The sequence below is a fragment of the Pteropus vampyrus genome, unplaced genomic scaffold (assembly GCF_000151845.1).
Source record: "Pteropus vampyrus isolate Shadow unplaced genomic scaffold, Pvam_2.0 Scaffold9, whole genome shotgun sequence".
Taxonomy (NCBI): Eukaryota; Metazoa; Chordata; class Mammalia; order Chiroptera; family Pteropodidae; genus Pteropus; species Pteropus vampyrus.
In genome coordinates, this window is record NW_011888790.1 from 1,721,594 (window position 1) to 1,735,140 (window position 13,547).

The following is a 13,547-nucleotide window of genomic DNA, read 5'->3' on the forward strand; positions in this document are numbered from 1 at the left end:
AGTACTATTTGTTGTTGAAATTTTTTAGTTTAGTTTTTTCGGTTCATTTTGTTTTGTTTATTTTGGGGAGGAGAAGTGAAGTGATGACAATTTTTGTTTTTCAGCCAATTCTTTAAGTCATATTCCTGGGATCCGAAAATTTGGAGGCCAGCAATTTCATGTAGTTAGTGTACCTTAGTGCTTCTCAACATATGGTCCCCAGACTGCAGCATCAGCATCACCTGGGAATTTGCTACTAATACACGTTTTCTTTACTACATCAGGAATTCTGGGGCCTTTGTAATTTGTTTTCTAGCAAGCCCCCCATGTGATGCTGATTCTTGTTCAAGATTGAGCACCACTGCCTTGGAACTTTCAGTGAAAAAACCAATTAACATTAATTTTAAAAGAATTTATATCTGATCCCCTCAATTCTCCTCCCCCAAGCCCCCCACTGCAACACACAAAAATGGCTGTTTTTGTCATGACTGGTTGTTTTTTCATAAAGCTAGGTCAGTTCTTGTCCTTCACTGCACATTTGTCTTGTTCTGGAGGACTGACTGAGCCTCATCAACCAGCACCACTTTAGCTCCTGCTTGTGTTTCTGGGTTGACCCTGGGCTGCCCAGTGGTGCTCAGCAACGCCTCTCTGAAACTACAGGATGTCCAGGCCGGGTTCATCTCAGCAATTCCAAGAACTAGAGACTAGATCTCAGTGCATAAATGTACAGAATAACCTTTCCCATATATTCTGTTTCCTTGTACCTGTCCCTTTCCTCATCATCATGTTTTTTTTCTTTTAACCCATCAAAGAATTTCTACAAAGGTGCCATAGACCCGAATCATGACTATTCTGTCAGAAAACTGCTGTTGTTACTCAGATCTTAACAATTAAATGACTTCTGGAAGATGCTGGCATAAAAAATGATTGAATTAAAAATCATCTTTGAGACAGGCTTATAAGCCTTCTGTACTGCCAGCGTTTATTTTGTGTAACACAACAAACAGAAATTCAACCATTTTAATGTGGGGCCTTCTCGACCATATAAACACAAAGTCGACTAGGTATTCCATCTGCAAAAAGTATGTATTTGGGAAAAAGAAAAGACTGCAGTCCAGTACCTGCAGATATGGTGAGCCATGTACACAAAAAGAGCAAGAAGCAGCAGGAAGAGGGGAGGGGCTGTTCTAAGGGGATGAGAGGGGCTGTTCTAACCATAGAGCTCTGCTGTACCCCGGAATTGTTCTTGTAAGGCTTTCACGACCAGTGTAAGATGTGAGAGAGCCTCCTGCCGTCCCTGCTGATCCCTATCTTGGTTAAGGTCTCTGTCCTAAATTTTGACATTTCCCTTTCTGATAGAGATCATTCTCTAAAAAGCATCACTGATCAACAGTCAAGCCTTCTGATTTTAGTTCTCAATGATTCCAAGTCAGAAGGGTAGGAGAAAAACTGGAAACTTTAGTTTTGAGAATTGTAGCCAGATCTTGGAGAAAATGAGAATTCAGTACCCAGTCCAACTGAGAGATAGAAAACAAAATCTCAAAGACAATTAACAACTAGAATCTAAAATCTGCAAGTGTGTATTATAGTTTCTACTAAAACATAATTTTTCTCTCTACAATCACCCCCATTTCTATCAAAGATAACCATAGTAAGACAAACTTATTTACAAATGAAGTCCAGTTTCAATAAACTTGACCTGATTATTTATGTAAGTATAGCAGAAATAGTGATTGACCATACAGGCTCTTGAGTCTCCTTTGCTAGAAACTTTATAAGGAATCTCAGCCAAGCCAAGGACTTCCCATCAGACTTCACCTGTAATACCTATAGATGTGGATGAATTCTTCTCTCTTCAGGGTTCCCCAAAATATCCCATGATTCTTGGGTTTGCCAAGAAGTGACCTTTCTAACTCACTAGGTACGTTAGCTGAGAACTCCGTAAACAAGGTATCAGGTTGATTTTTTTCAAAGGGCTTTATTGGCTCCATAAAGTCAACTTCAGTTCCTTGAAGCTGTCTGGTCATAGCTGAATCTATTCTTGTCTCTTTCAAATATGACCTTCCAGTCAAAGCCTTGGTATATAACCAAAGTTTCCAACGGTGTCCTGTTACAAGAAGAACAGGTTCTTACAGAACTTAGGCAAAAAACTATAGTGCCATGAAAATAAGAATGCATACAGAGAATTTCTGAATTTTGGAGGGATCAGATTGGGGGAAATATTATTTCATCTTTGTTAAGAAAGTATACTTTACCAAATTGCTGAAAGTCATAGTTAGCTCAAGAGAAAAATTTCCTTAAATTTGGAAAACAAAAGATTAAAGAGCCAGCAGTGTTTTAACAAAAAGTCATAAAAATTATAAGCATCCTCATCTGTTCATTCAGTCCTATATTAATTCTTGATTGTGATCTTTTGTTAGCAGTTTCACGAATCCAGTTTTTCCTTAGAGTTCTGTAAATTCCTATTCACTTCAGTGGCGTGATCTGAAAGTTATCAGAAACCTGTACTTGTAAGAGTCCTTTCCATGAATCTCCTTGAAGATGAAGCAATTTTGCAAAAGCATCAGAGTAAAACAACTATTGGTAAGTGACCAAAAGACTTAACAATAGCTATAATTAAAGATCTGATGAGACTTCATTATAATGCAATTGGTAAGGAAATTTGATGGTTTCTGTGACACATAACATTTTTAAATAACTGGAATTATGACTAATAAGATTATATATCAGATTTTTAGGAATTTCTGGAACACTTTTATTAATAATCTATTTATACAAGGGTACCCATAAAGAAGGTCTAGCATTATTTATTTGACAATGCTTCCCATGAAATTTAACTTATCAAATAGGCATAATTTACTTTAATGCCTATCTTTTTTTGTAAGGAGAGAAAACAAATATTTTGAGATGACTCGGGGACCCTTTGGAAAATCCCAAAGTTACTTCCTAGTCAAAAAGACTTAATTTAGAATTTGATTTTGGGAAGTTTGTCAAAAATATCAAAATGTTTGGACATTTGACAAAAGAGGATCACAGGTCTTTATGAAACAATACTTAATTATCTACTTAACCAAAGTGACAAAAAATTTTAAAGGCAAATACAGTAGGTATATAGTTGTGAGCCAAACTTAGCTCTTTTAATATTGAGAAGACTCAATTTTCTTAAGTAATCGAAGACCTGATTAAGATAACGTGAAGCATAGAGAATTAGTTTGATAAATCACAAAATCTTTGCTTTCTAGCCAGATTATTTGAAAGGTAAACAAAAAATTTTCACAACGTCATATCAAGAGCAGACTAATAGTCCGATAAAACTTTGTCCTTTTAGCAGATGAAAGAAAATTAAGTTTTAGTTTTACATAAATACACTATTGATAGCAAAGCTTATTTTTAAAAGCTCTTATAATAAATTCACTGTTTTAGCCATCTTGACTACCTACACAAAGTAAAATTCTCTGTCTCTCTCTCCCTAAGTTTCTATATCATTTTGTCCTTTATTTTCCTCTTTCCTATTCTGAAATAACCAGTTTACTTTAGGATGAATTTACTTTTTTTTCTGTTAAAGAATGTATCTCCATACTTCATATCTTTTCTTAGCCAAAAATACATCCTACTTTCCTTGCATATGGCGTTGTTTTTATTATTTCTAGTAGCTTTAATTACGTATATTAATTAAAATTCTTAACCCTTAGAAACTTTACTTTCTAGTGAAAACTAAGAAGTAAGCAATTTTGAACTGTTATGCCAGAATTATTTAGATTGGCAAATTTATAAATACATTTCACAAGTTTTGAAAACATGCATTTTCTCATAGTATAATTTTTTAACATGGCATGAGACATATTTACTAACAGACCCCAAAATCTTTAGCTCTTCTATAATAAGAGGTCAAAAGTAGGTAAACTTAGATTTGTTTAGCAATTAATGTCTCAGTATTTTATCTCATTTGGAAATGATCTAGACATTCAATGAATTCCTATCATTTAATTTAACTTAGAAAGTTACCAAAGAGATTTTGGAAATTATTTTTTAAGTAGACATACCATTACATATAATTATTGCTGAAAAGTTCACCTAAACTCTTATTTTACTTATGTCTATCTAAATCATTTTCTCCCAACAATGATGCTTAGTTTACCCATGAAACTTCATTGGAGAGTAGGCAAAGTCAGCCACCTTCCCAAGCTACTTTTCCTGCTGATAAATTTTATGATTGAGATAACATGAATTTATTTGACTAGTAAACCCCTGTACAATAAAAGTTGTATATCTGCATTATATTTAATGCTAATAACTCTGAAGACATATCTATTTTAATTAAACCAAACTTATTATTTATTTAACAAAGATTATCCCAGATCATGTGAACTTGAAAACTGTGTGAGTTAGTTTCTGTATTTCTGAGTTTTAGGAATACTTAATTCATAAACACTTATTTTTAAGCCAATTAAATAGAGCTCCTTTACAAATTAATTTTGGCAATACCGTCTAGAAGTAGAGAGAAAAAAGTCACATATACGTAACATACATCCATGGACATACATAAACACACAGACAGATGTGAACAGAGAACCTTATAGCTTCTGTTCTAAAATTTTAGTCATCAGGTACAACAATATATAACTCACTAGTTTGTAAATAAATAACAGTTGAATCCAAAGTGGCCGACAGAACAAGTTAAGGTTACCTAGCACCGATCACTGTGATAGAAGGGTGGGCACAGCGTCAGGCAGTAAATATCCAAGTGAGGACAGGAAGGGCCTTAGTATAAATGTTGGTCACTCTAGAGGACTTCTCATCTCCTTCTTCTTCCTCACCAGAGACCTTGATAGTCCTCTTGGCTTTTTCCTTGGTGGCTGGGACATCTTGAGAGGCATGCTTCTAGTTCTGCCCTGTTCAGGGGAAAGCTGAGACGGCTCAGACTCTGTGCTGTCTCAGAGAAAACAAGCATACAGCCCAGATGAATCTTTAAGCAAGTTATGTATTCTAAGGTCTTTAGAGATACTGGTCAGTGGATACATTTTGGCAGCTGTGAGTAACAATTCAGAGTCTTCCTGATTCATTAAATCTTTAAGAAAGGTTTGAATTTCAGTTAGGGTATAATTTCTGCTCTCAGTTTGTACTTCTTGATTTTCTCCTGTTACCTTAATCTTACATGTTGTTACTGGAAAAAATTTGTGGATGACGTCCCTGTGAGTCCTCTTCGTAGGTGGCCGCTTTCCTCTCCATGGTTTCTTAATCTACCTCTCCGGGATTGGGGTCTGCCTCTACTAGCTCAAAATGCAGAGGGTCTGTGGGAAAAGCCCTTAGGCTACTGGAGCATGATATTAGAGCCTTGGCACGTTGTATGTCATGGCACCGAGCCACGCCCAGGAGGCTTCCGTTTATTAGGAGTTTTACATTTATCGAGGAGCTGGTGTACCTCCTTGGGGTCCTTAGGAGGTGCTGGCATGTTCAGGACATTTATATTTGTTCATTAATTTTTTAGCAACATCGTGCCAAAGATTGGACCCATGCTATCTACTTGGGTCAAGGGGGCCAAGAGCTATAGCAGCAAGTGAAGCAGTGACACAGGGACTATAGGCCTCTTTTGTATTTTCCCTCTGGTGGTGCCCTTGGTTTCCATTTGCAAGGCTATTTCGCTCTTCTGTGATAGGACACATAGTGTGGGCATGACTTACCCACTCAGCGGTGACAGGCAGAGGTCTCCTGTCCTCCTCACCTATGGGAATCTTTTCCTCATTCCTTTATCCCAGAACCTCTCCTTGGGTAGTGACAGTAGCCTTGCAATCCTATCCACCCTCCTTAGTTCTCCTTGGCCTTGAGGTATGGAGGACCCTTATGCACATTAATAGTCACTTGAGACCTTTATAATTAGTGGTCTAATCCTCTTGTTAGACCCTCTGGCCTTGATCATGGTACTCTGGAGAGATCCTTGGGTTATTATGGCAGCCGTGACCTTTTGGAGTGGATACCCTAGGCAACACACGACAGAGGCAATATGTGAAAGCACATAGCAATGTTACAGACGGCCAGCAAGCTGTGCTCCTTTTTCAGATGGTGTTACCCATCAGAATTTGGTGGTTAGTAAGCGAGTTGCAGGTTAAAGGCATTCCCTTTAGCAAATTGCAAGGGCAATTACGCAATCCTGCCTACTACACCAATTGTTGGGGACCGGTCTCAACACAAGTTTATTACATGTCCTGGAGCGTACAAGGCATGCTAGGAGAGCACACAGCGAGGTTGCTGAGGGCGGAGGGAGAGACAGAGAGCAAGAGAGAGCATGGGCCTGGGGTTCTGCTTCTACTGAGGCTGAAGTTGAGTGTCTAGGGTTTCATGGACTCACTCTTTATGGGCAAATTAAAAACATAAGAGTGGAATTTTAAGGCATGGGAAGAGAGAAAAAGAAAGGGAAAAATCCCCCAGGCGGCCCAATGGCCAGTTATCTAAACCAAGCAGAATCTCTAAAACAGGAGCCTCATGGTGGGGTGGGACCCATCCTGGCTCTTTATCTAGTCATGTTGCCGGCAATGTGTTTATTCCAGATAGCCTTCCTTGAAACAGATACCTCTTTGAAGTTGATGTTTCATCAGTCAAAGCTCAAGTCAGGCACTTGCTTTACTAAAAGAAAAGCCAACCGTCAGGGCTCACGTTACAGAGAGATTGTATGTATTAGACAGAACAGGGGAGTGTAACAGTTAAGGTGCAGTTGCCTGAAGCTTTGTTCCCCAGGCCTTTGATCTCACCCGGGACTTCTTTTCACCTTAAGGATGTTGAGTATTAAGTGACCTCTGAAAGTCAGGCACTTGATCCATTACCTCCAATGTGAAGTAGGTACATAGTTTTATCCCCACTTTACAGATGGTAGTGCTAAAGCTCAGAGCAGTTACACAGCTATTACACGGCCAAGCTCAAACTGAAATCCAAGTTTGTTCAAAGGCTTCCAGGGCTGTGCTCCCTACTCAACACCCAACTGCCTCCAGTGCAGACCCCAGCTATTTGGATAGTGTTCGGTTCAGTAAGATGGGTTTTACACTAGGGGGAAATGTGTTTATATCATTTCTTACTTATTTGCAATTAATTGCTATTTGCTTTTCTAAAATATTTTCTGCAGTGTGATCGCCTTATTTCCGAGAGGGCTAATTAAGCATTGTACACCTTTCTTGTTTTACACTTCAGTGATGGAGAGTTTTATTTTGTTTTCTAAGGGCTAACATTAATACTCCTAATAATTTCTATCTACCACGGAAGCAAATAAACCACACTCTGGATTCATATATAAAAAAGGAAGAATAGAGGTGGGATACTAACGATGTGTTTGATCAAAACGTGTCCGCTTCTGGCACAGCTGATCCAATTAATCTCTCCTCATCTAGACAGATGTAGTGCCCTGGGGGTGGAAATGGATGGTTTATTAATGGCACTAAGTCACTGAGACTCTGCAGTTGGAAACTGAAGGAGGGGGACGGATGGCTGAGGGCTCCAACCACAACCAGAGCAGGGCTGCAGGGCATATGATGGACCTATCCTAGGAACCATGGGATAAAGAAGTTTATTTCTGTTTGATACAATTCCTGACAGATCGATAAGTACAAAGGCATTCAAACTTGGTGTCCAACCCCGCCCCCCCCCTTCTCTTTAACACTACAGATTGTGAGGCTAGTCGGGCATCTGGTGTTTGTTAGTTGGCTGCGTTGCATCATCCTTATGATTGCTGGGGAACATCTCCTAGCCTTCGAGTGATTGGAGAGAAGATTACGGAGCACAAACTGGCCTCATCCGGTTTACATCTTCATTACTGCGCTTCTCACATACATGCTTACATCTGGAAAAAATCTCCAGGTAAAACTCTTGGGCTCTTTTTCTAAAGAGTAACTGTAATTATTAGGGCTATACCCAAATTCAACTTAGAATAGGTATGTGGCTGAACTTCAGCCAAAATCCTGTGCCTGTCTAAAAGAAATTTTTTTTTTTTTTTACATCTAATTACATAGGAGGGGGCTTTTACCCACACATGGCCAGTGGGGTTCCTGATTCTCTACACCCAAGGCTTCTCAGAGAAAAGGCAGGGAGATTTTAAGGAAAAAACTTAAAGATCTCCTTGAATCTCCCTCTGACTTTTTTCCCCAGTACCAAATCCCAGAATTCTAATGTGTATGGTAAGTCAAGGCAAAATTTTACAAATGGCAAGTCTTTTCCCCACTAGGTACTATCACAAACTTTATCTGACCAAGTAACAGCATTAAAAAAAAAATTTCTATTTCTCCTGTTGCCCGCTATCCCTTTGTACAGGGTTCATCCATTCAACACACATTTATTGATCACTTACTGGGGTGCTAAGTACTGTGCAAGGCACAGAAAACCTAACTGGGGAATGCTCGCAGTTAGTTGGAAAAACAGACACACAGCAAATTACGCAATACTGGAATGTTGCCTAGGGTTATGCAGAAGTGTGACCAAAACATTATGAGAACTCAGCCGGCAGAAGAATTAATTTTCCTGTAGGAAAGGGAGATAGCAGAGAGGGTGGCAGTCAAAGAAGTCTTCATTTAGAGATGAAATGTAATCTGGGTTTTGAAGAATATGTGACATTTCACATAGATGAGAATAAAACAAGGTAGTTCAGAGAAACAAGAGGGAATGAAGCAGTTAGCAAGGGACTTGTGAGTTGTAATTTTTTCAAATATACTTCAAGTTACTTTGATAAGGAGTAGTGGTTGTCCAAGGTCACCTTATGATGCAATGCTTTTTCATTTGCTTTCCCTCTCTTTTTCAAGACATTTATCTTCAGTAAAAAAAAAAAAAAGAAGATATATATATATATATGTATACACACACACATATATAGATAGATAGAGACAGACAGACAGAGAGATAGACAGATGGAGAGACAGAGAGAAAGAGACAGAGACAGGGACAGAGAGACAGAGACAGAGAGAGACAGAGAAAGAGAGAGGAGAGAGAGAGAGAGCTAAAAGAAGGAGGATCAGAAGGAGAATTTTAGAAAGAGTCTGAGCAGTTATTTCTGCATTCTCTATGTCCAGTACATCTAAGGAGAAAGCAGCCTCTGAAAGTCTTTCATTTCTGCTTCCACCTCTGTTCTAATCCCTCTGCTCATCAGGATCACTGCAACAGTTGCCAAACTAGTTTCCTGTCTCCAGGCTCCCTCCCTTCCTTCCAGCCACCAAATGCAACCGGTGATCTTTTGAAAGCATAAATCTGTTCATCTGGCTACATCCACTCTAGGATGTGGTGCCTACAAAGGCCATTCACAATCTGACTATTAAGTTGCCCGGTCCAACCTCATCTTTCACCTCCACTTCCTCACCCCACCCCCAGCCACTGTAGACTCCTTGCCATATTTTTGCATGGCATGTACATACTTTCTGCCTGAAATGTCCTCCCTGCCTTTCCCGAGTGGTCATCTTTCAAATCCAGGCATGGCTTCTCCCTTATGAAGTATATCTCCAATTTCCTTTCCTCCCACAAGTAGATTCCCATTACCATTTGTCTGTGCAGTTAGCTCGCCTTGTGTAATTGTCTCCCTCACCAGATTTGGTGCTCCTCTTGAGGACAGGCACCTGAATTAAGTCATCGTAGAGGTTCCAATATCTGGAACAAAAGGTAGTGAGAATCAACACTAAGCAAAACAGGTGATGAAATTTACTTCCACTTCTCTTCTCTTTCGTTTTCTTTCCTTGCCCCATCTTTTCTTCCAACATTCCACCCATATCTGTCCTCTGGGCAATGTCCATGTTCCCAACATTCTTTCTCCTTCACAATCCTTCTAGGAGCTTAATCTCATAGATTAACAACTACTGCCCATTGCCAGCATTCACTAGAGGATAGACTCAGTGTGAAAATTCACGATCTCATTTGAACTTCCAGGTCATATAGAAGTCACAGACTGTGTTTTCTTTGCCTACAGCTAAAAAACATATTTTCACCAAAACTAAAAAAATCAGATCACATATGAAAATCCAAATTTCTATATTCTTTTGACTAAAGGGAAAACCTGGTGGTTCCGGGTTGTTATCAGATGGTGCCGAGCAATGGCAGAGTACTTGAGGTGAGAGTGACATTTCCAGTTACAAGCCTCATCACTTCCTGTGGGCTCTCATTTATCTTCATATGTGTGCTGTCTTATTGTTTGATTGTTTCTTAGACAAATGTTTTCTGTATTCCTGTTCCTGCCAAAATGGGAAAATAAAATATAGACTATGGAGGCCACGTGACTTTTTTTTAAACCTACCTATTTCCTGTAGATGTTTGGTTTATGACCTTTGTGGTAGGTAATATTATTATCTTGATTCGACAAAAGAGTAAACCGAAACACAGGGGGGTTAAATAAGTTCACCATGATTATGTATCTAGAAAGTGTCAGGGCAAAGACAGGGCCATTTAACTCTAAAGCTCACACTCTCAGATTGGGAGTTTTTGATACTGCAGCTTTAGAAATAAAAAATTCTTGAGCATGTATACCTACTATATACATTTACTTTTAATTATAATATTCATCATCATGGTAATATAGTATGCACATTCTAAATATATATATAGACTGAAAATTTTAAGAGATGATATAAAAAATTTAAAATACAAATATACAAGAAATTTAAATATTATTTTAGTGGTACTGAAATATTTTTGTCTGTACTAAAATATTAAGATTTGAAGTAATATTTTTAGAGAAAGCAGTGTGATTTGAATACATCATTTTTTTTAAAGTCTGGTTTTAACAGTTTGTGAAAACAGTCTTTGAAGGTCTGGATCTAAATCTAATTTATTTTAATGCTTGCTTAAGAGGTCGACGTACTAAAAACTACATTCCACAAAGACATCCCTGAAGAAAGGTGCATCATGGGCTCAATTATGGCTCATAATACTCATTTTTTAATCTCAACCACTGATGCACAAAAGTGTGAAATTTTGGTTAGTGGTTCTTCATGTTCCCAGATGTCAATAAGATATTATTGCAAATTATTCAGATATTAAAAAATATTTAGCAGATGTGAAAATTCATTGAACAGGGCTAAAAAAGGATTTAAAATTCTGGTCCTAAGTTTTCTAAGCATTCAGACATGGAAGATTCTTTAAGGTAAGGCACGTACTTCTTTTTTGGCAATAAAAATCACACAAAAATGGAAACAGTTACAGTTAAATCCCATTTTCAAAATATTCCCTCCAACCCAAATTTCTTTTAAAAGATGTTGTTGAGATGTCACTTTTACCTGAAAGGAACGGATTGAGTGTATTTTTCAAAGATAATTGTTAGTAGCATACTACTAATATACTTGTCATCACAAAAAATTTTGGAAAATTTGGAACTTGAAAATAAAACTCATCTTTAAAACTGATAAGCCTTCCACGAAAGTATAAAATATTTTCATAGCTATTATCTATCTCATTGCAAAGTATTACAAAGATTGACCATATTTCTGTGTCTTATTTTTATAAAATTACCCACACCAATGGCATACTGTAGCACTTCTGGCTTCAGTTTCTAGTGAGAAGGCTTGTCTGTGCATAAATAGTGAAGGGGATGACTTTTATGTATAGTGCTCTTTCTGTGATTCTTTAGTCAAAGCCGCCACGGCCTGGGTGATAACACAGAGTTTGCCATTAAACATTATGTTTATTAAATCAGTTATTTCCATTTTTTTGGCTCATAAAAAAGTAGTTCTTCATTATTAGAACAAGAATCTAGCAAATATCATAAGCTGAGATGGGATAGCCGCACCTACACTTTAATGCAACTACAAAGTATACCTCCACACTGCATATTTGTTCTATATAACTCCTTTCTTCACATTTTCAGCATGTTTTCTCTGCATCTCCCAATGGCATTTACTTTCTATAAATACGTTTTTATTTGCTACCATCTTTTTTTTCATATTACTTTAGATATTTTCATCAGGGCAGGAAAAACAATTGGTATGTGGTCTTTTATAGTTTACTAAGCATGAATCATTACGTTTATTGAAAGCTGACAAAGTAGTGCATTGAGTATTATGTGATGCTAAACATCGAAAAAAGTTCTAAAGTTTGTTTTCATGTTCTGAGCACTCGGTAACTAAATGTTAAAATCACCGTGATAGTCTCATATTATCAGCTGCAAATAACTCAAGGCACAATATATACTAAGAGCAAGTACATTATTAAAGCAGTGGGTATAAATTGATATTTCACATACTCATCCTAATCACTTCATATTTTCTGCTGACTCTTTGGTGGATTTCATCGTTGCTTATACCTCATAACATGCTCACACAGAGCTCTAATCAGAAGAAGCATCTCTGTCATTTACTTGTGGCTCATTTGGACTTACATTTTTATTATCTTCAGTCTGTACTTCAGTGGTAGATATTTCTTAAGACACTTTTCAGTACTCTGAGGTTTCATTTTCTTAACTATAGATTACTCATCAATCTTCTTGAGCAGGCATGCATGCAGGTGCCTCCAGTCAATGATGGAGGTGACGACCTCCCACTTTTCCCTTGGCATTGTGTGTGCCATGTAACCATTGGTCCCGTGAACTGTGTAAAGGCACTGCACCAATCCCTAAACAGACACAAGTGGCCCTTACTTTGCATGGTAGTGTGAGACTCCCAAAATTGCCACGCACTATTAAACCACTCAAAGCAATCTTAATAATCTATTGGAAAAGTTCCAGTTGGTCTGTGCCTCTTAAAAATTTTGGTTAAAACACTGAAAAGTCTCTTGCGGTCTGTGGTAAATGTATGGGTAAATGAGAAAAGGTTAAACAAATACTTATTTAGTATGCTGTAATTTAAAAGATTGCAAATATTGAAAATGAATATTTTATTTCTCTGCATAAAAACTAATTAAGGGTTTGAATAGTGTTTGCCTTCTTCTCACTGTTTAACTTAACATTCGAAGAGAAGATCTTTTCTATGTCATGGCAACACACGTCTTACGTGACCTGTCCATAGCCAGCTGGAGGGTCGGCTGGTGACTGACTGTTCTAACATGGCTGCTGGAACAACTTGGTTCTCCTCCAGATGTCTCTGATATCCCTTCAACTGGCTGTCCTGGGCATGTTCTCATGGTGGTGACAGAGGTTTAAGAGAGAAAGGAGACATGTACAAGTGCTTTTTCAAACCTCTGTATGTGTCATTAGTTACTGTCCCTCTGGCAAAAGCAAGTTACATGACCATACCTAGAGCTTATGTGGGCAGGCTCTACCAAAAGGGATGGATATAGGGAGACATGAAAAATGAAAGCCATTGATAGAGTCAGTCAAGTCCAATAGGGGACACAGTAAGTCCTGGCCATCCTATTTCCCAGTCATCATTTTAAGAAAGTTCCTTAATACCCCTGAACCTCAATTACTTCATTGTGACTTCTCCTATGATAAAATTCTTAAACTATCTTTTAAAGAAATACATGAACAAATTTAAAAAGCAAAACAGTGCTCTAAAAGACATAATAATAATAAAATAACAATAACAAAAGAGCCCTTGACCCTTCTTCCCATTCCATTCTGTTCCCCAGACACAGTCCCTTTTAATCCTTCTGGTTTTTTTTTTTTTTTTTTTTTTTTACAT